Raw genomic sequence first — 21,739 nt, 5'->3', positions numbered from 1 at the left:
TTTTTTTTACTTTTAAAAGCATTTTTTCTGCCGAAGAGGTTGTAGAAAAAATGCTTTTAAAAGTAAAAAAAACAGCCTCTGATAATCACACGGCTCAGCTGGGCATGGGGGGGGGGCGCACAGGGATTTTTGCTACCGGTTCTCTGAACCACCCGCCGCGAACCAGGAGCATTTCACCCCTGGTTAAGACTCAAATTTTAAAGAGAAGGAACAATCTGATTATAATATATGGGAATTATTTTATCAATGGTTAGAGAATAAATATGAAAAGTGGAAAAAAGCAGAAGAGTGAAATAAAGAAAATGTTTTGACAAAGTTAAATAAGTTAAGAGGATTGTTATAGTATTAGGTAAGGTAAATATTAGTATTAGTATTAAGTTAAGAATAGATAAAATGATAAATATGGCTGTAAATTGTAATTGTTATTGTATAAAATATTTGCACAAAATATATGTACCCAGATGACACACTGTTTAATGGAAGATGACCAGCTGCCCGCTGCGTGCATGCACACCAGACCAGCTGGCTGGTGTGCATGCAGCGACAGAACCCAGAAGAGCAGCTGGTGACAGCACACGTGCCCAGAGAGGTGCCATAGGTTCGCCATCACGGATATAGCCTATGGCCAACCATCTTTCATTTGTTAGAGAAATTTAGGTTTAGAAATGGACAATTAAAATCTTTGAGAACCTAAAAGAATTACTGGGGTGGGGTGGGAGTGGGAGGTGAACAATCATAACAAAGGAACGCTGTCAGTATTTTTGCTGCTGTTAACAGATTCTGAAAAACACAGGAGTCGTGTTCACAATAAAATGTTTTATTTTGTGGTACACTATGTACATGTTTGTATGTGTACAAAACCAAAAGAGGGAGGCATTTTCTCCCCCTCCACACAGTTCTCTGGCATCAACACATTTTGGTGTCAGCCTTGGAAGCCATATTAGGCCGGAAGCGTCAATGCCTACTTTCCCACACCTCCTCATGTGTGGGAAAGTAGGAGGGGGGATTTAGGAGAGGGGAATTAGTAGACATAATAGCATTCTTCCTATCGGTCAGGGGCTGGGTTGAGGTGGAACGGACGTTGATTGGAGCATGTGATCGATTGAGGAGAAAGGGGGTGGTTTTGGGAGCTTTGAATTACTGAAGGAAAGCCCGGGCTTTTCAGATTCGGGATTTCCCAGATGTGCCAGTATACCTATTCTAGTAAAAGGAACTTTGGAAAATGCCTGCTTCCGCGTTTTTACTGGGAGTTGGGGGTTTTCTGGAACGCTGACATTTGGAATGTCGTAGAGGGAGGGGAGGGAAAGAAAAAGGATTTGTGCCAGTGAAAGAATGATGCAGGGAAGGTAGAGACCACAAATATATATCTTCCCCCCCTCACCCCTAACTTCCCAGGAGAATTCCCTGAAGATCCATCTTTATACATAATTGGGTCCAAATTCAGGTGTAAAGCCACCAGAGAGGCACTCTTATTTATAATGCCCCCTTCCATTTTAATGGCTACTAGAATGCAGATGGCCTTATGCTATAATCAACTTTATAGACTGAAATACACAGCCCACTCTGCTTTCCATGTTTCCCATGTTATATATTTAATCTGAAGAGGCCCCCATCTTTTTAATAGTTTTACTATTTCACGTCCCCCCCCTTTTTTTTTTTGTTGCCTTCCTCCTTTTATTTCCTTTTGTAAGGTCCGGCTATACGCTTAAGCTCTCAGTGAACCAAAAAGAAAGACTTAAACGGAGGCTTGAATAAGAATCAACATTTAATCTTTGAACAAAGACAAAAGGCTGGGTAAAACCATTCCAAACACATACAAAGAGATATGTATATGGGAGGGTTCACATCTTCAGAGAAGATGTAACCACTTTTTATACCTTTAAAGCACCAGTTAGATCCCTAACTCTGGCCCCTTAATTTATGTTTGTGTATTCTTTGTTGCCCTGCAAAGGAATCTAAACTTCCAATTAGTCTTATCTTAAGCATTTCTTTGTTTACTTAATTGGCTACTTAGCCCCTGGCTCTGGAAGATCAGATCTTATCCAGATCAGGCATAAATTAGGACTGAGGTATAGTTTATTCCTTTGTTGATGGCTAGTCGTACCATGCTTTTAGATTGATATGAGTTCAGGTCAAATGGTAGGGACATACGTTTGACAAATACCAGATACATTTCAGAGATACATACATTTTTCTAATGACAATATGTTTGTAACAGGAGATACAAATAGAAAGGAATAATATATGTGATACAAAAAGCACAATATATATGTTACAGGAACCTAATGATTACAGAATAACAAGCTTTTACTAAATCTAGTATATCAGTATTTTATTTTCTATCTTTATTATTGTTTCCCTACACTTTCTTTCTCTTGGGCCCTTCCTTGCTACATTCACCAGCCATTGCGAAAGACGAAAGAGAAAGAAAGGGGAGATGGGGGTGGGGGGAAAAGTCCAGTCCTTAGGTGAAACCAGGACTCATTTATTAAAGAGGACTCTGGCTGTCTAGCTACGGGCTAGCATAAGGTCCTTCATTTGTACCAGACAGTAAAGATGACAAATGAGTTTGGCTTGATTAAGGATAAAGAAAGGATCCATCTTATCCAAATCTGGAAACCCTTACCTCCTATACAGTAGAAACAGAGAAGCTACCCCCAAACACAACCCGGCTTATCAGCCAATGGGAAAAGTACCCCCTTCTCCTTTGTCCCCTCTTTCTCATATAAATAGTGAACCCACCTGTTAGGTGTTTTGTGCCAGCCATGGCAGTCTCTTCAAAGGCCACCAGATGGGGGCAAAGAGACACCTTTGATCCCACTGGTGGGTCAAGGGGCTCCAGCCCCTGCAGCCCCATTGGGGAAAGTTAATGGCCCTCCGGCCCCCTCACACACCTTGTAAGGGAGGGGCCAGGGGCCCCTATAAGAACCCCTGCACAGGGGCTACTCTTCCCTTTTTTTGCCCTTTTGCTTTTACCCTTTTGCCTGCTCTTGTTCTAGTCTCCTATGGGACTGACCCATGGGCTCAATCCAGGCATGGATGCCTCCATGCCTGGGACCTTATTTTACTCCATTTTTACTTCTAAATAAAGACTTAATTTGATTGCATCCTTGTGTGCTGACCTTTTCTTGGAAGCGCCCTCAATGAACCATCATTCTTCGTGAGATCCCTCACACCACCCACCTTTCTTCCCTTCCCCAACGACCCCTATCTTTCTTCTCAGGTCACAAAGTCACAAAGCAACTTTCCCTTCCAATGAGTTCTTAGCACACGCGTCCACCCACACCCACACTCATGTCGAGCTCAAGGACAGTTATAGGTTGGGGGTGGGTTTCGGGACCGGCCCATTGATTCGGTCCTGGAGGCCTCTTGCACCGCCTGGCACCGGCAAGCTGGCAGCAGCATTTAATCGGATCTTAGTATTTGGTAACTTGTGGTCTTTTTTCCATTTCATCCACCAGTTTTGAAACCATATCTTGTTCTGGCGCTCCGACAGGCAGAGGGAATGAGCGATTTCCACCCTTCGCCTCCGGGTAAGATAGCGATTGTAGTGGAATTCCTTCTCCAGTTCCAGCACTTGCTGCCTTGTGTAGGCTGTCCTGGAGCGCTTAGGCCCACTCCGGTGTAGCTGGAGTTGACTGGAAGAAGAGGCACAAAAGAAGCGGGGAGGAGAAAAGAACAAGGGCGGGGGTGGGGAATGTGAAGGTTACTCTGCCCTTTTAAAACAAATAAAACAACTGCCTTCATTTGACGAAGTCGCTCATTCACGCAGCCCACAAAAACAAAAATAAATCGCAAACCGCAGCCGCCGCCGCCGCCGCCCCCCCCCCCAAAAAAAAAATCTGCTCAAGAGTTTGGATTCTTCCTTCTTTCCTTCCTCCCTCTCGGAAACTTCTGAACGGGGCGACTTCGTGGCACCGCAGGCTCAAATCTCTACCAACCCACTAAACACATCCCGTTGCGTTTAGTACACCTTACTTTTGAATAAACCCGCCCATTGCAGAAATACATCCATGAGTGTGCATGGGTGCAGGAGTTCCATGTTTTTAAAATGAATCAGGCTTAATCAGAAGACCTGAAGTAGAATATCTGCTCGACCTTTTTTTGTCAGACGCCTTTAGCAAAGGCTGCCCTATTTATTCCATATTCCATATACTGTAGCTGAAGCTTCCCTCTTCCTCCAGCCTTTCACAGCCTTAAAATCTAAACATCCTACATTAAAAACTCCCACTTCATTCTCAGCCAAAATTTAGGTAGCTAAACTCTTCAAAGCATTTAAACCGCAGGACTTTAAAATTAATCTAGAGTAAACCCATTTACTTGCTATTGTTCCTTAAAGTATTTGGGATCGTTGCTGAGAAAGAGAGTGACCGAGGACTGGTTTAAGCTATGGATAGCAGGCCACGTTTAAATCTTATAGGTCTTACAATTTATCGGCAATTATAAGCAGAAACGAGAGAAACGACACCTTTAATAACCGAATCCACCAAAAATAGGAGTTAAATATAAAGTGCAGTTAAGCCTCGCCTTACTGGACTGATAACCAGCATAAGTACGCCGAAATCACTCGAAATGAACAGGCATTAATAAGCTCAGGGGCGGCAATTTAAGTGTCCCGGAGTAATGTAATATTCATCCACGTGTACCGGAGAGTTGAGTGTGCACCCCAAAGTTCTATAAAGTTTCTCCCAACGTGTAAAGACACTCTTCCATACTAAATCCTCTTTTCTCTAAGTCCACCTTATAGCCACCTCCAGTGCTCTGAAAATAGTTTGTGACAAACCATCAAGAGACAGGCAAAGTTGTTTTTTTTTCCTTAAATTCGAAAAAGAAATGTAAAAATTGATTTTTTTAAAAAAAGTCCATGCCTCCTTAAAACGTTTCTAGAGGAAAGGGAAAGACAGAGATTCTGAAGAAGGGTATTAAACAGGGACTTCAAAGGAGACGATAAATATCCAAGGGGAATGGTTCTTTTACAACGGGGGCAATAAGCTTTTATTCCCTTTCCCTAAATCTTCCAAACGAGACTTAGAGATGCAGGTTAGTATAAAGCAAACAACTCTTTAAGCTTCACTTACCCGCGCTAACATGAACCTTCTTCATCCAAGGATAAACTACCGGCTCATTGCCAGAGGACGGGCTTTGGTTGAGAGAGTTTTGGCTACGGGTGGGCTTGGCGTGATGGATTCGCAAGTATGGTTTGGTTCCGACAGATTGTTCTGAAGTCCAGCCGGAGCATGCTGGCACCTGGGGGAGAGGACCGGTGGCTGGTGCCCAGAGCCCTGACATAGAAGATAGGATGGCTGGTTACAGGCGGACCGCGCTGGGTACAACACCTAGTGTTGGAAAAAGTACTTCCGTCGCCTCTGGCCGCTGAAATATTCCGGAGTATGACTGGGAAGGTAATCGTGCTGGGAATATTCTTCGCATGGTGGAAATTTGGGTTCCACATAGTTGGAGTTAATCAAGAAAGAACTCATGGCTATTAATTTTGGAATTGCAAGAGCGCGCGCCCCGGCACGCAGTCTCTCGCTCACTCTCACACACGCACACCCCAAAAATATACTAAATATACTTCTCACTCGTTTTCCTGTTTTGCAGAGCCCTCCTACTTTTGCCGTCAGCTGAACAAAACTGAACTCGATGAACCAATAGAGGGGTAGCCTGGGATTCCCGGGTAAAGAAATAATCAAGGAAGAGGAAAGTGGGTGTTCTTTTAGCCTTTCCGTTGCCACCTCGCTTTCAACAAGCAAGCAAGTACCGTTGAAGTCAGTTGGTATTATTTTATGTGGAAAATATATCGGGACCCAAATAGGCTTCTGCACTGCAGCACGAACAATCAGTACTCTGCATTCCCTTTTGATATTTTAAAAATATTAATATTTCTGTTGCAATATTTTCAGGATCAGACTCAATAAATCTAGTAAGAGTTAAGAGTTCAAATATATCTCTCTTTATTTACACAAGGCATTCTATATTCACTGAATATTCACAGATAGAAGCAAGGAATGGGTGCGTGCAGCTCCTTATATATACAATGGGTGGAGCTAGGTATGGGAGTGGTAAAGTATGAATACATTAAGAAGTGAAGAATAAATTAACCCCTGATATCCCGTTCATATACTATTTACATATTAGAGAATAAGGCATTTACATGTGACAAATCCCCCTCTAAATGCCGATTCGATATGCTACACCAATTACATTCAGATTCAGAACAATACAAAACATATAACTTGGAAGTCAAGTATTTATGTTGCTTAGATGGCAAAGGCTTTGTCAATATGTCAGCTAATTGTTCTGATGTCTCACAATGCACCGCTTTAATAAATCCATCCTGAGATAATTGTCTCACATGTTTAAATTTTATGTCTATATGTCTGGACCTCTGTCCAATGGCGTCAGATCTAGATATTTCGATAGCCGCTTTATTATCTTCATGCATGACAAAAGGTAAGGCAGGTTTTTTCCAAACATCAGAAATTAAATCATTAAACCATACAAGGTTATTTGCTGCTTTAGATAAACAAACATATTCTGCTTCTGTCGTTGAAGTGGCCACTAAATCTTGTTTGCCAGTGTACCAGTAAACTGGACAACCGTTTAGGAGGAATAAATAACCAGATGTACTTTTTCTGCATGAAGTGTCTCCAGCCCAATCCGCATCTGCGTAACATGTGAGGTTTGGCTCCTTGACATTATTAGGCTCTAATATCAAACAAAAATCTAAGGTATTCTTTAAATATCTTAATATCCTTTTAACAGCTTCCCAATGGTACATTGTTGGTTTGCTGACATGTCTGGACAATAAATTGAGGGGTAAAGCGATATCAGGCCTAGTCCAATTGGAAATGTAAAGAAGGGAACCTATGATTGATCTATAGAATGTGTTATCTTTGAATTCAGGGGATGATTCATCTGCATTTCTTAGGAAGTCAGTCTGCATAGGAGTCTCACAGGGTTTGGCATCGCTTAGATTACATTTGTTCAAGAGTTCTATGATCTTATCTCTCTGAGAAAGCTTGAATCCTCTTCTAGTTTTACTAATTTGAACACCAAGATACTTATTTACTTTGCCTAAAGATTTCAATGAGAAATGTTCATTTAGCTTTGTTACAAATGTTTCTCTTCTTTCTTTATGTTTACCTATGTACAAAATGTCATCCACATAGATCAATACAAATTCTATGTAATCATCACCCTTTTTAACAAAGAAACAGTTATCAGCAGTAGTAGCATTGAAATCCATAGTTTTAAGTACTTTTACTAAACAATCATACCATAGTTTACCAGATTGTTTTAACCCGTATAAACTTTTGTTTAATAACCAAGTCTCATTCTTGTTTGTGTATTGACTGTGAGGTGCTCTTACATATATTTCCTTATCTAATTTTGCGTGTAAATACGCAGTCTGTATGTCATATTGGAATACATCGAGATTGAGTGCTGATGCTACAACTAGAGCTGTTTTGACACTCTCAGTTCTTACTGTGGGGGAGTATGTGTCAGTATAGTCCTCCGGATATTTCTGTGCATAACCTTGTGCAACTAATCTAGCCTTGTATAGAGTATTGCCTCCCTCTAAATTTTTAATTTTATATATCCACCTAGTGCCAATAATGGTTTTGTCCTTTGGTGCAATTGCAGGTGTAAATACATCTAATCCTTGTAAACTTTCCATCTCTTTTGTCATTGCTAATTCCCATTTTTTTTTTCTTTACGAGGAAGTTTTAACACTTCCTCATACGTATTAGGTTTCGTTGATTCTCCATCCATATGCATTATATAATCCTTGTATTTATTTGGCATTTGGTTTCTGGTGTTTCTAATTGTTTTTTCAGGTTTGCTATTATTATCGTGCAAATATCTTGCTTCCTTTTTTGTTAATGTATCTGTCTTTATTTTGTGTTGACTATTTGTCCATGTTTTGGTTTTGTTTCTATGTTTGTTGTCATTTTGCTTTTCTATAGTCCTTTTCTCTTGGGATTTTGTATCTGTGTTGTTGCTTGGGAATATTTCATTAAGATGTATTTTAGACCAGTCGGCCTGTTCATGGAACACAGCTGTTCTGGAAACTATAAATTTGTTATTATTATCAATGAATCTGTATCCTTTTGTACCTGTCTCATATCCCATAAATCTAAGTCTTCTAGACACATTTTCTCCCTTTCTTCTTAATTGTTTAGGTATGTGTACGTCTGCAGTGACTCCAAATATGTGCATGTGTGCTAATTTTGGTTTCCTATTATACATCACTTCATATGGTGTCTTATTTACAATGCTGGACCAAGTTCTATTTTGTGTGTAATTGGAATAATGTAGGGCTTCTGACCAGAATTGTTTGCTTAAGCCAGCATCTTCTAATGTGCATCTAATCATGGTTTGTAATGTTGAGTTCTTCCTCTCTACAATTCCGTTCTGGAATGCAGAAAATGGGCTAGATGTGTAATGTAACATTCCTTTGTCCTTCAGCCATTGGGAGAATTCCTTAGACATGAATTCACATCCCCTATCTGTCATGATTTGTTTTATTTTGATATTGTGTTGTGTTTCTACGCGTTTGTAAAATTCTTTAAATTTCTGAAAAGTTTCATCTTTGTGTTTTAATGTGTAAACAAACCCATAGCGACTATAATCGTCCACAATGGTTAAGAAGTAACGTTTTTTATAAGTGATTGATGGAGTTAGTGGACCAACCAGGTCCATGTGTACTAAATCAAAAATTTTGTTGGTTGACCTTGTTGATTTTCTAGGCCTGGGACTAGTTTTTAGTTTTGTAGATTTACATACTGAGCATTCCAAATAGTTTTCACAATTTTTTATTTTAACACCTTCTGCGTGTTCAGTCATTTTTTGTACTACAGGAAAACTGGCATGTCCTAACTTCCTATGTAAAACATGAGCACACTCATCATGAATTGGCTTACCTATTTTTGGTTTTTTTTTATTATGTGCATCCTTGTGATCATGAGCTACTTTACATTCATCATTGTCACTGTTGCTAATGTTTCCATTATCTAGTTCAATACAATCTTCCATATTTGAATCAATGTTGTGTAACCATTTCTCCTTTGTTATTAAATAAGGTAGGCCTCCTTTAATCATTACTGTACCTATATCTATTTTATTTTTCTCCAAGGTCGCTTTTCCTTTTGAAAACACAATATTAATATCAGAATCTCTGCTTAGTTTTATGGCACTTAGTATGTTATGAGGTATTTCAGGTATTAGTAATACCCCCTCTATTTTTCCTAGGCCAGGTAAGGTTACATTCCCTCTACCTAATACTTGGACCCTTTCTTGGTTAGCTACCTTTATTACAAATTTATCTTCTACAAATGAAGATAATATACTTTTATTATTAGTGGTGTGATTAGTTGCTCCAGAATCAATAAGCCAATTATTGTTCTCAGTTTGCTGTATGTTAGTGTTGTCTTGTTTGTTTAGTCCATTCAGTGAACCAGATTTTCTATCCTTTGAATTATCTCTGCCCCCTCTATGCTCTTTGTAATTTGGTGGGCTTCTATATCTATGTCTATCAATGGAAGACTGTCTATAGTTGTATTTATTTCTGTGTTCTGACCTATGTCTTTCTTTTGAAATTTTGGGGCAATCTCTCCTATTGTGTTCCCTGGATCCACAGTTGTGGCATCTAAATGTTTCATTATATCTTTCTTGAAAAGCTACTTTTCTATATGGTTTGTGTTCTATGTGGTTGTTAGAGCGACTCCTCCTTGAATTGTCTTCAGCTATTAACTTATTGGATAGACTTTCTATGGATAAGTATCCTAGATTGATTGTGTCTAAATGTGACATATAATTATCCCATGATGGGTCAAGTGAGTTGATGATAACACTTTTCATCGTTTGGTCTGAAATCACCTCCCCCCTTAAATGCAGTTCAGCTCTTATTTTGTTTAAAGATATTAAATGTTCACTTATGGAAACCCCTGGTTTTATCCTAGAAGAAAAGAAATCTTTAGACATTCTTGTGGTAGTAGCTACACTATCACTGTGAAATAAATTGAACATGCATTGAATAATTTCTGAGACAGTCAGATTTTGCTTAATGCTGTGATACATAGCAGGAGATACACTAGAAATTAATAAGAAAAATGCTCTATGGTGTAAGCAGTCTAACTTTAGAGTCCAAGGTCTTTTTGGGGGATTAGTGATAAAAAACAGTAAGTTTTCTTTCATAAAGACAACCTGGAGCTGCTGATACCATTCTTGTAAATTAATGCCATCTATTCTCAGCTTTGGGAAGTCACTGGGCAAGTTTCCGACATTATTGGGTCCATTACTTACAACCGGAGGTAGTCCGTGGTCTCGTAAATGCTGGAAATTACAAAACGGCGTGGGAATGCTCGCAACGAGCCTGCACGATCCTTTCAGCAACTCATGTCTTCCTGGGCTGTCTGCGTAGTCTTGCGCATGCGCGTTGCTTATTTCGTCCCTGGAGTCGTCGTGAGAGGTTCTCGTCGTTGCGGCTCGCTCGTTCTGCTCCTCCTCAGATGAATCGGTCTCCGGCTCGATCTTGGGAGTCCTGACGATGGCGGTTGTTCTTTTTCTTCTCTTGAGAGCGTTGGTGCTTGCATCGGTCTGCGGTGTGGGGCGGTATCTGCAGGGCTCTCTGGGTTCAGGCGTCGATGCTCTCGTCGTCAGGATGGGGGCGGGTAGATTTTGAGACGTTGGCTTGCTCGCTTGCTTTCTAGTTGACTTTTTGGTAATCTTTAGTTTCGGTCCAAATGCAGCAAAAAGCGTTTTCATTGCTGACTTTATTTGAGTATCTGTTGAATCACCTTCACTTTCCGATTCTGATCCTTCTGAGGTGTTTGACTTTTCTTTTTCGTTTTCATTATCTAGTAATGTCTTTCGCGCCAGAAATTTTGAATCGAGTTTTCTGATTGGCTCTGCTTCGCTCACCCTGGAGGTCTGTTGAAACCAAGATGGCTGCCATTCAAAATTTTGCGTGGGATCACCGTTTTTCTTCTTCATAGCGTTTTTTTCTGTAATCGTATCACTCACTATTTTTGAATCTTTTGGCTTTTCAGTAGCGATGTGCTTCTCTCTCGCTGCTCCGCTGTTTTTCAGCATATCTTGGAGGTTCGCGATGAGGCTTTCATCGTTCTTCTGGCTTTTTAACAGTTTTAATATCTCTGACCTGAGTTCGTTGTTTTCTATTTTGATTTCCTCTCGGTCATCATTTTCATTTATTATTTCTTCGTCTTCAGTGGTGTATTCTTCAGATTCTCTCGAAATCGCATTTGTGGACTCATCGATTATTTCTTGATCCGTTTCCATTTCTTTGCTGTATGCCCTGGTGTTGGGCCTATCTCTCTTAGACATATTTAAGTTTTTATTGAGTCAATTCAACCATCCTCTGCTACCAGCTTGTTGCAATATTTTCAGGATCAGACTCAATAAATCTAGTAAGAGTTAAGAGTTCAAATATATCTCTCTTTATTTACACAAGGCATTCTATATTCACTGAATATTCACAGATAGAAGCAAGGAATGGGTGCGTGCAGCTCCTTATATATACAATGGGTGGAGCTAGGTATGGGAGTGGTAAAGTATGAATACATTAAGAAGTGAAGAATAAATTAACCCCTGATATCCCGTTCATATACTATTTACATATTAGAGAATAAGGCATTTACATGTGACAATTTCATTTCCCCCAAAATCGGGTATTCCATAATCTCTCCAAAATAAGGAAGATACAAAATCTTAAACTCCCATCCTTGCCCGGCTTATCCGCGGATGTTTCGTCAAAACTAAACGCCCCCAATGTCTCTTTATGTAGCGAATATTTTAAAAAACCCTCAAAAATAACAAACGTTTGTTGAGAACAAATAAACTGGATGGGAAAGAACGGGGTGTATGTGTTTATGATGTATTTATTTTCTTGCCTGCTTAAATTTGGAGAGTGAGTCAAGCCAGTGATGAAGATAGATAGAGGTTATTTGGGATCGATAAAAACATCATTAACCAATTCAAGTCATCCTTTAAATGACTTAGCTTCTGGTTTAGACTGGTTCTCTTTCCCAAGTTTAGGAGAGAAAAATCATAAACATTAAGCAGAAGAATTGGGACTACATTCATCAGATTGTGATGGGCATTAATTGAAGAAATCAGATTTTTTAAAAGTATAAGTGGATACAGGGGTTCTATACAACAGGACTGCATGCACATATACACGCAGGCAGGCATAAATCCTGAGTGTCCCTTTTTCATCACGCCTTACGGTGCCATCTTTCTTTTGTAAACTCCATGAGGCAGGAATCTACTACTGTGCTTCTCCCACCCACCCACAATAAGATTTCATTGCAATAGAAAACAATTGAAAATGTTTGGTGATAGTAAAAAGTGAAAAAAAAAAACCCACCTGTGATAGGTATTTTAGAAAACAATGTCAATGTATGAAATTAGGCATTTTATAGAATGCCTAGGAAATCTATAGAATGAAAAAATAAGACGTCAAAGTATGAAACGCTTAATATTTCACACATTTCCTAGGCATTCTATCAGTGGTGGGTTTCAAATTTTTTACTACCGGTTCTGTAGGTGTGGCTTGATGGGCATGGCATGGCTTGGTGGGCGTGGCTTGGTGGGCATGGCAGGGGAAGGATACTGTAAAATCTCCATTCCCACCCCACTCCAGGGGAAGGATACCGTAAAATCTCCATTCCCTCCCCAATCCAGGGGAAGGTTACTGCAAAATCCCCATTTCCTCCCAATCAGCTGGGACTTGGGAGACAGAGACTAGATGGGCGCGGGGCCAGTCAGAATTTTTACTACCGGTTCTCTGAACTACTCAAAATTTCTGCTACCGGTTCTCCAGAACTGGTCAGAACCTGCTGAAACCCACCTCTGCATTCTATGCAATGTCAAAAGGCAAACCTGTAAACTATAAAATACTCCCACTAAAATTATTATTATTATTAGTTTAATTTATATGCCATTCCAACCTTCCTTGTTGCAACAAATAGGTCAATACTGGTCTTTTTCTAATTTTTTCCCCAGTAAGAAGTCCTGTACTTTATTTTGCATTTCTTCTTTCACTTTTGTATACCTCTTTTCAATAAATGGTTAACCCTAACGGCCTAACCCTTTTTATGACTCTTTTCATAGTTTGCCTAAATAGTTCTTGTCATTCTATATAATGCATAGGTATTATATACAATTCTTAGGGAAAGTATATAGCATATTAAAATATTGCAGACATTTCTTACTTTTCCTAAAAAGTCACACATTCTATAAATTTCCTAGACATTCTATACAACGCCATATTTTCACACATTGCCAGTAACATATATTCCATTAAAGCTCACAGAAGAAGGTGCACCAAGGGCCACACTCAACAAAAAGGAAAAATCTTAAGAAAAAAAAATGAGTTCAATTTATTCTTTCTTTTTCTACTTCTTCCTTTAAGGCTACACTCTGCTCCGTAGGGTTTGTGTCAACTACATATTCCCCTAGATGCGAGTTTGTGAGGCAGCTTCTTTTACACAAATTCGGATCTACAGGGTACATACAGAAGACAGAGAGACTTCTTCTTTTGCCAAAAAGGGAGAAAAATATGTTAGTTTTCAGTAAATGTGGTTGGTGTTGGGAAAAACAATAGTCCAGTTTCCAGAAGAAATTATATTTGGAACTGAACATCAATAACTGTTTCATCTTTTGCAAAAGGGCTTTAGAAACAATCTGAAATTTAGGGAAAGAAAATGAAGGTAGGAAGGTAAATACTTAGTTTGGTGGATTAGAGGAATGTTAAGTAGGAAGAAATTCATTCTGAATCTAGTTCAACAAGTTTTATCATTAGACAAGTTTTATCCTTTTATTAGAGTGAAAAATCACTCCTTTGCACTATTTCATTGTAATAAGTTCCAGACATTGCAATGATTTTAGGCAACTCTGGATAATTGCATAAAATAAGAAGTAGAGAAGAAAAGGCAGGGAAATCTGGAAACCAATGGAAAGGTAGATGGGGAAATAGGATGTGGTGCCTTTTTCTTAGCACTTCCTTCAAACCCCAGAAAAATGAAGAACAGAAAAGATCAAAGAAATACAATCCCCATCCTACCACCAAAATGGGGATATAAAACAATAAAATATGTATCCTATGTAAACCATTAATCTTCTGTAAGTAGGAAAGAGGGGAGAAAAGCTGTAAGCAGATATTCAAAAGAGGTAGGGTACAACTCCAATATTGTTTTAGGTTGCAATACTACTGAATTTACTGTGCTCTATTCCTACCCCAAATTAAGGGATTACAGGGTTGTAAAAAGTTTTTTTTTTACTCCTATGTAGGTCATAGGATTTCTTTTTTTTTTATTTAAAAAGTTTTAACAATCATTACAATTTCCCCCCTCCCACCCCCCCATCCCCCCCTCTCCCTCCAACCCCCCTCCCCCCGACACCCACTCCCCCGGACTTCCCAGAGCAAAAACAGGGTATAGCATAACAAACATAAGCTAAAATAGGCTAACTTTCTGTGGTCTCCAAACTCCCCCTTGCTCTTTAACTCCCCTTTCAACTAGCTAAACATATTCATAAAGAAAATATAGATTTCATTCATAAACTATTTGAAACTTTTTAGTCCGATATTTGTTTTGAATAGTCAATCCATCTTCTCCATTCCAATATATATCTTTCATTTGAATGGTCCTTCAAATACGCTGAAATTTTAGCCATCTCTGCTAAATTCACTACTTTTAGTGTCCATTCTTCAATAGTAGGCAAGTCTTCCTTCTTCCAGTACTGTGCCACCAAGAGTCTGGCTGCTGTTATTAAATTTAAAATCAACTTAGTCTCTATAACAGTACAATCTGTAATTATGCCTAACAAAAAGAACTGTGGAGTAAATTTTATCTTCTTTTTGGGAATATTTTTTTTTTATTGCAAAAGTTTTACAATTACATTTTCACCCCTTTCCCCCCCCCCCCTCTACCCACCCCAAACTTCCCAACCTCCCTATCCCTCCCTAACCCTCCCCTCCCCCCGGACTTCCACACAATATACTTATATCAGGTAAAAAAAACCCCTTGATATGAAACTTATATAAAACTTGAACCCCTCCCTCCTCCTTGTAAATTTTTCATCTTCATTACACTGAAATATTTCTATCTTAAAATATCATTTTCAATTAAAAGCTATTTGGTACTTCCTAGTTTGATATTTGTTCTGAACATAATCTATCCACTTTTTCCATTCCCATTCATAAGTCTCTTGTGAACAGTCTTTTAAAAATGCTGAGATCTTCGCCATCTCTGCAAAACTGGCCATCTTCAAAGTCCATTCCTCAATCGTGGGCAAAACTTCATTCTTCCAATATTTACCTATCAATAATCTTGCAGCTGTTATCATGTACAATATCAACTTTGTTTCACCCGTAGTTAAACCTGTTGCAATATTTTCAGGATCAGACTCAATAAGATTAGTGAGAGTTAGAGGTTTGAATATATTTTCTTTTATTTACAGCAGGCATTCTATATTCACTGAATATTCACAGATAGAAGCAAGGAAAAAGATGCAGACAGCTCCTTATATATACAATGGGAGGAGCTAGATGTGGGAGTGGTGAATTATGAATACATTAAGGAGTGAAGAATAAATTAACCCCTGATACCCCGTTCATATACTATTTACACATTGGAGAATAAGGCATTTACATCTGACAAATCCCCCTCTAAATGCCGATTCGTTATGCAACACCAATTACATTCAGATTCAGGACAATACAAAACATACAATTTAGAAGTTAAATATTTGTGCTGCTTAGAAGGTAAAGGCTTTGTCAATATGTCAGCTAATTGTTCTGAAGTATCACAATGCACTGCTTTAATAAATCCATCCTGAGATAATTGTCTCACATGTTTAAATTTTATATCTATGTGTCTGGACCTTTGTCCAATGGCGTCAGATCTAGATATTTCAATGGCTGCTTTGTTGTCTTCATGCATAACAAAAGGCAAAGCAGGTTTTTTCCAAACATCTGAAATTAAATCATTAAACCATACAAGGTTATTTGCAGCTTTGGATAAACAAACATATTCTGCTTCTGTCGTTGAAGTGGCCACTAGTTCTTGTTTACCAGTGTACCAGTAAACTGGACAGTCATTTAAGAGGAATATATAGCCAGATGTGCTTTTTCTACATGAGGTGTCTCCAGCCCAGTCCGCATCTGCGTAACATGTAAGCTTTGGTTCTTTATTATCGTTAGGTTCTAACATTAAACAAAAGTCTAGTGTACTTTTCAGATATCTTAAAATTCTTTTAACAGCTTCCCAGTGATACATTGTTGGCTTGCTGACATGTCTGGATAATAAATTGAGTGGTAAAGCGATATCTGGTCTTGTCCAATTAGATATATAAAGAAGTGAACCTATGATTGATCTATAAAATGTGTTATCTTTGAATTCGGGAGAAGATTCATCAGTATTTCTTAGAAAGTCAGTTTGCATAGGAGTATCACAAGGTTTGGCATTATTTAGATTGCATTTATTTAAAAGTTCTATGATCTTATCTCTCTGAGTAAGTTTGAATCCTCTTTTAGTCTTATTAATTTGAACACCAAGATATTTGTTTACTTTGCCTAGAGATTTTAACGAGAAATGTTCATTTAGCTTAGTTACAAAAGTTTCTCTTCTCTCTTTATGTTTTCCTATGTATAAAATGTCATCCACATAAATCAATACAAATTCTATGTAATCATCACCCTTTTTGACAAAGAAACAGTTATCAGCAGTGGTAGCATTGAAGTCCATGGTTTTAAGTACTTTTACTAAACAATCATACCATTGTTTACCAGATTGTTTTAACCCGTATAAACTCTTGTTTAACAACCAAATCTCATTTTTGTTTGTGTATTGACTGTGAGGTGCTCTTACATATATTTCCTTATCTAGTTTTGCGTGTAGATACGCAGTCTGTATGTCATATTGGAATACATCAAGATTGAGTGCTGATGCTACCACTAGAGCTGTTTTGACACTCTCTGTTCTTACTGTGGGGGAATACGTGTCAGTATAGTCCTCCGGATATTTCTGTGCATAACCTTGTGCAACTAGTCTAGCTTTGTATAGGGTATTGCCTCCCTCTAAGTTCTTAATTTTATATATCCACCTGGTACCAATAATTGTTTTATCTTTAGGTGCAATTGCAGGTGTAAATACATTTAGTCCTTGTAAACTTTCCATCTCTTTTTTCATCGCTAATTCCCATTTTTCTTTTTCTTTACTAGGGAGTTTTAACACTTCCTCATATGTATTAGGTGTTGTTGGCTCACCATCCATATGCATTATATAATCCTTGTATTTATTTGGTATTTGATTTCTGGTGTTCCTAATAGTTTTTTTAGGTTTACTATCGTTATCATGCAAATATCTTGCTTCCTTTTTTGTTAGTGTATCTGTTTTTATTTTGTGTTGGCTATTTGTCCATGTTTTGGTTTTGTTTTTATATTTGTTGATATCTTGCTTTTCTATAGTCTCTTCCTCATGAGATTTTGTATCTTTGTTGTTATTTGGAAATATTTCATTAAGATGTATTTTAGACCAGTTGGCCTGTTCATGGAACACAGCTGTTCTGGAGACTATAAATTTGTTATTATTATCAATGAATGTGTATCCTTTAGTGCCTGTCTCGTAACCCATAAATCTGAGTCTTCTGGATACGTTTTCTCCCTTTCTTCTTAATTGCTTAGGTATGTGTACGTCTGCAGTGACTCCAAATATGTGCATGTGTGCTAATTTTGGTTTCCTATTATACATCACTTCATATGGTGTCTTATTTACAATGCTGGACCAGGTTCTATTCTGTGTGTAATTTGAATAATGTAAGGCTTCTGACCAGAATTGTTTGCTTAAGCCAGCATCTTCCAATGTGCATCTAATCATGGTTTGTAATGTTGAGTTCTTCCTCTCCGCAATCCCGTTCTGGAACGCAGAAAATGGGCTAGATGTGTAATGTAACATTCCTTTGTCTTTTAACCATTGGGAGAATTCTTTAGACATGAATTCACATCCCCTATCTGTCATAATTTGTTTTATTTTGATATTGTGTTGTGTTTCTATGCGTTTGTAAAATTCTTTAAATTTTTGAAAGGTTTCATCTTTGTGTTTTAATGTATAAACAAATCCATAGCGGCTATAATCGTCTACTATTGTCAAGAAGTAACGTTTTCTATAAGTGATTGATGGAGTTAATGGACCAACTAAGTCCATGTGTACTAAATCAAAAATTTTGTTGGTTGATCTAGTAGATTTTCTTGGTCTGGGACTAGTTTTTAGTTTTGTAGATTTACATACTGAGCATTCCAAATAGTTTTCACAATTTTTTATTTTAACACCTTCTGCGTGTTCAGTCATTTTTTGTACTACAGGAAAACTGGCATGTCCTAACTTCCTATGTAAGATGTGAGCACACTCATCATGAATTGGCTTACCTATTTTTGGTTTTTTTTTATTGTGTGTATCTATGTGATCATGAGATATTTTACATTCATCATTGTCACTGTTGCTAATATTTTCATTATCTACTTCAATACAATCTTCCATATTTGAATCAATGTTATGCAACCATTTTTCCTTTGTTATCAGATAAGGTAGGCCTCCTTTAATCATCACAGTGCCTATATTTATTTTATTCTTCTCCAAAGTCGCTTTTCCTTTAGAAAAAACAATGTTAATGTCAGAATCTCTACTTAGTTTTATGGCACTTAGTATGTTATGAGGTATTTCAGGTATTAACAATACCCCCTCTATTTTTCCTAGACCAGGCAGGGTTACATTCCCTCTACCTAATACTTGAACCTTTTCTTGGTTAGCTACCTTTATTACAAATTTATCTTCTATAAATGAAGACAATATATTTTTGTTATTAGTGGTGTGATTAGTTGCTCCCAGTGCTGTGGAGTCGGAGTCGGAGTCGGAGTCGAGGAGTCGGAGTCGGAGGAAATTTTGGGTACCTGGAGTCGGAGTCGGAGTCGGCAAACAATGCACCGACTCCGACTCTGACTCCTACTAAATTTAGATTGGAATTTTAAAAAAAGCAAGTTTAAATGTCCCAATTCACAAAAAGTTATAATTAATGACTTCTCTACTGTAAGAATAAAGACCAATGCATGCAGTGCCTCACGTAACCGCAAAATGAACACGTTAAGTGACCGTGAAGAAGCATGCTTTTCATGTGCTTCACTATAAGGCACGCAACGCACAATTAGGAGTGGCAATACTTATACTTTCCATAGTGTTGTGTTCTGCTGTTACAGGGAACGCAGCGCCCATGGGTAACCTAGCCTCTCACTGATAAGGGATTAAGTAAATATGTTTTTTGCAGGACTAGAGACACTTGCATAAGTGAAGGGAATGGAGGGTCAATAGTTCAAGACTGAAGCTGTAAACCATTGGAAAAACTGCTGTCATTCAGCTAAGGCTATAAAAACTTGTAACTCTGATTGTTAGCTTAAACTTTAAACATGACTAAACACTGTTTAAATTTATGAACCGGCCAAATACTCTGTTCAAAGAAAATACATTGTATGTTTGTATGTGTGTTTCTAATTATTGTTATTTATTCATATTTGTTCTCTTTTATTCTTTAAAGTTTAACAATTCATTCTTTATCTTAATATCTTTATATTTGTTTGGGGTTGGCTTTCTTCCCTTTCATCTTTTTTATTGTACAGCAATCTTTCTCCTCAAACCTACCACCTCTCTCTTTTCTTTCCTTCTTACTTTCTCTTCCTCACCCTCTTCTTCTCCTCCCTACTTCCTCTTCCTTTCTCCTTCTCCTCCTCTCTTCCTCCCTCTCTTACCCTCACTCCTACTCTAATTTCCCTTCCCTTCCTTCATCCCTCTCTATTGCTGTATCCTTTTATGTATATGGACTACTCAGAGGGCTGAAAAAGTTATTTCTGACTGGTCCTCTCCCTTTTGACCAGTCCTCGAACTTACGACTGTCCTCACATTTTACGTTTTTGCCCTATCTTGTCACCATGGTGAAGAGAAGCAGTTGTGAAATGAGTGACATGGTTGTTAAAAATGCTGCACGGGCATAAATGTGAGGATGGTCATAAGTGTGAGGACCAGTCAAAAGTGCGAGGACCTGTCAGAAATGACTTTTTTCAGCCCTCTATACACATAGCCATGGCCACCCGGTCACATGACCAGCTAGCCACACCCACCCAGTCACATAACCTCTAAGCCATGCCCACAAAATAAGCCACGCCCACAGAACCGGTAGTAAAAAAATTTAGAACCCACCCCTGGTTGGGGGTCACCACAACATGAGGAACTGTATTAAAGGGTCGCGGCATTAGGAAGGTTGAGAACCACTGGCTTAGAAGAACTTGGTGGAACAGCTTCTTGGATTCAACTGTAAGTGTTTATATTGTATAGGACAAATCATGTCTAGGTTTAGTGCTGGGATATATAGCTTATTTGTTTGTATAAAGCCATGTACGTACAACTTACAAGACTGTGTATGTTGATATTAAAAATCTAATTATATGCCAGTTAGTATAACATATTTTATATTTTAGGGAAAGAGGCATCCTAAACAATGGCAAAAAGACTGCTAACAACAAACACAACAAAGTCTACTGTTTATGAGCACTTTGCATTATCAAGTGATGGAAAACATTACGTGTGCCAATGTATTAGAAAAGATGATGATGGTGAAAAACAATGTGATGCAAAAATTAGCAGTTTCAGTGGGCCTGATAAAAATGCACCTACAAGAGCATCAAATTTGAAAAGACACTTACAGCGTTTTCATCCCAAAGTGTTAGAAGCCGTGAATGAGAAAGATAGCAATGAAAACATTGCATCTACTTCTGTGACAAAAAACGTTCAGAAATCTACTGGAGAACAATCACAAATAAGAAAATTCTTTATATCTGACAAAGTTACCATAAGGATGACACCAGAAAAATTCAAACACCACATTATTGAAATGGTAGTAAAGAATAGTGTACCACTATCCTTCTTTTCACAGACAGCCTTTTTAGGCCTAAATGGAGAAATGGCAAAAAAACTTGGTGTTTCTCTGGAAAGAGAAAGTATAAGGAAACTTATAATTGAGGAGGCCAAATGTAAAAAGGAAGAACTACAGAAAGTTATGAAAGGACGTTTTGTCTTCCTTAAAATGGATGCATGCACACGTCACAGAGTCAATTATTTCGCTATTAATGTTAGATTTGTGGATGAAAATAACAAAACAATAACACGGACCCTCGGAGTAAAGGACACTCAGGCACATCACACCAGTGATTACCTTCAGAAGTTAGTGGAGGGTGTTCTAGAAGATTTTGAAATTAAAAAGGAACAGATTTTATGTGTTGTGACAGATAACGCTTCTAACATGTTGAGCACAATTGAGAAGATGAAGGCAGATGAAGAAGGTATCAAACAGATATTAGACTTAGAGGAAGACAGCTCTGCAAGTATTAGAGAAAGTTTAGAAACTGAAGAGAATGCTGACATTTTTTTAGACAACTTTGTTGAAGAAGCATTGAAGCTTGCTACTATTCATCATATGCGATGTGCTGTTCATACACTGCAACTTGCCATAAGAGATGGATTAAAAGATCGCCATGCAGCTACATTAATTGGCAAATTACGGCAAGTAACTGTTGCAGCCAGGGCCCCAAAAACAGATGCAATTTTGAAAAGACGTGCAGGAAAAGGAGCCATTTTGGATCAAACAACTCGCTGGGGAAGCACTTATTTAA

General features: G+C 38.2%; 1 pseudogene; it reads right to left on the bottom strand.

Annotated features, from left to right (window-relative positions):
- Positions 1–2,439: 2,439 nt before the first annotated feature.
- LOC139317601 (uncharacterized) overlaps positions 2,440–21,739 on the bottom strand; it is a 39,246-nt pseudogene continuing 19,946 nt past the window's right edge.

This window comes from Pituophis catenifer, unplaced genomic scaffold (assembly GCF_029215685.1).
Source record: "Pituophis catenifer annectens isolate HBS135680 unplaced genomic scaffold, rPitCat1.0.hap2 SCAF_5, whole genome shotgun sequence".
Lineage (NCBI taxonomy): Eukaryota > Metazoa > Chordata > Lepidosauria > Squamata > Colubridae > Pituophis > Pituophis catenifer.
The sequence above is the reverse complement of the archived record's forward strand: the minus strand, read 5'-3'. Positions and strand labels throughout refer to the sequence as shown.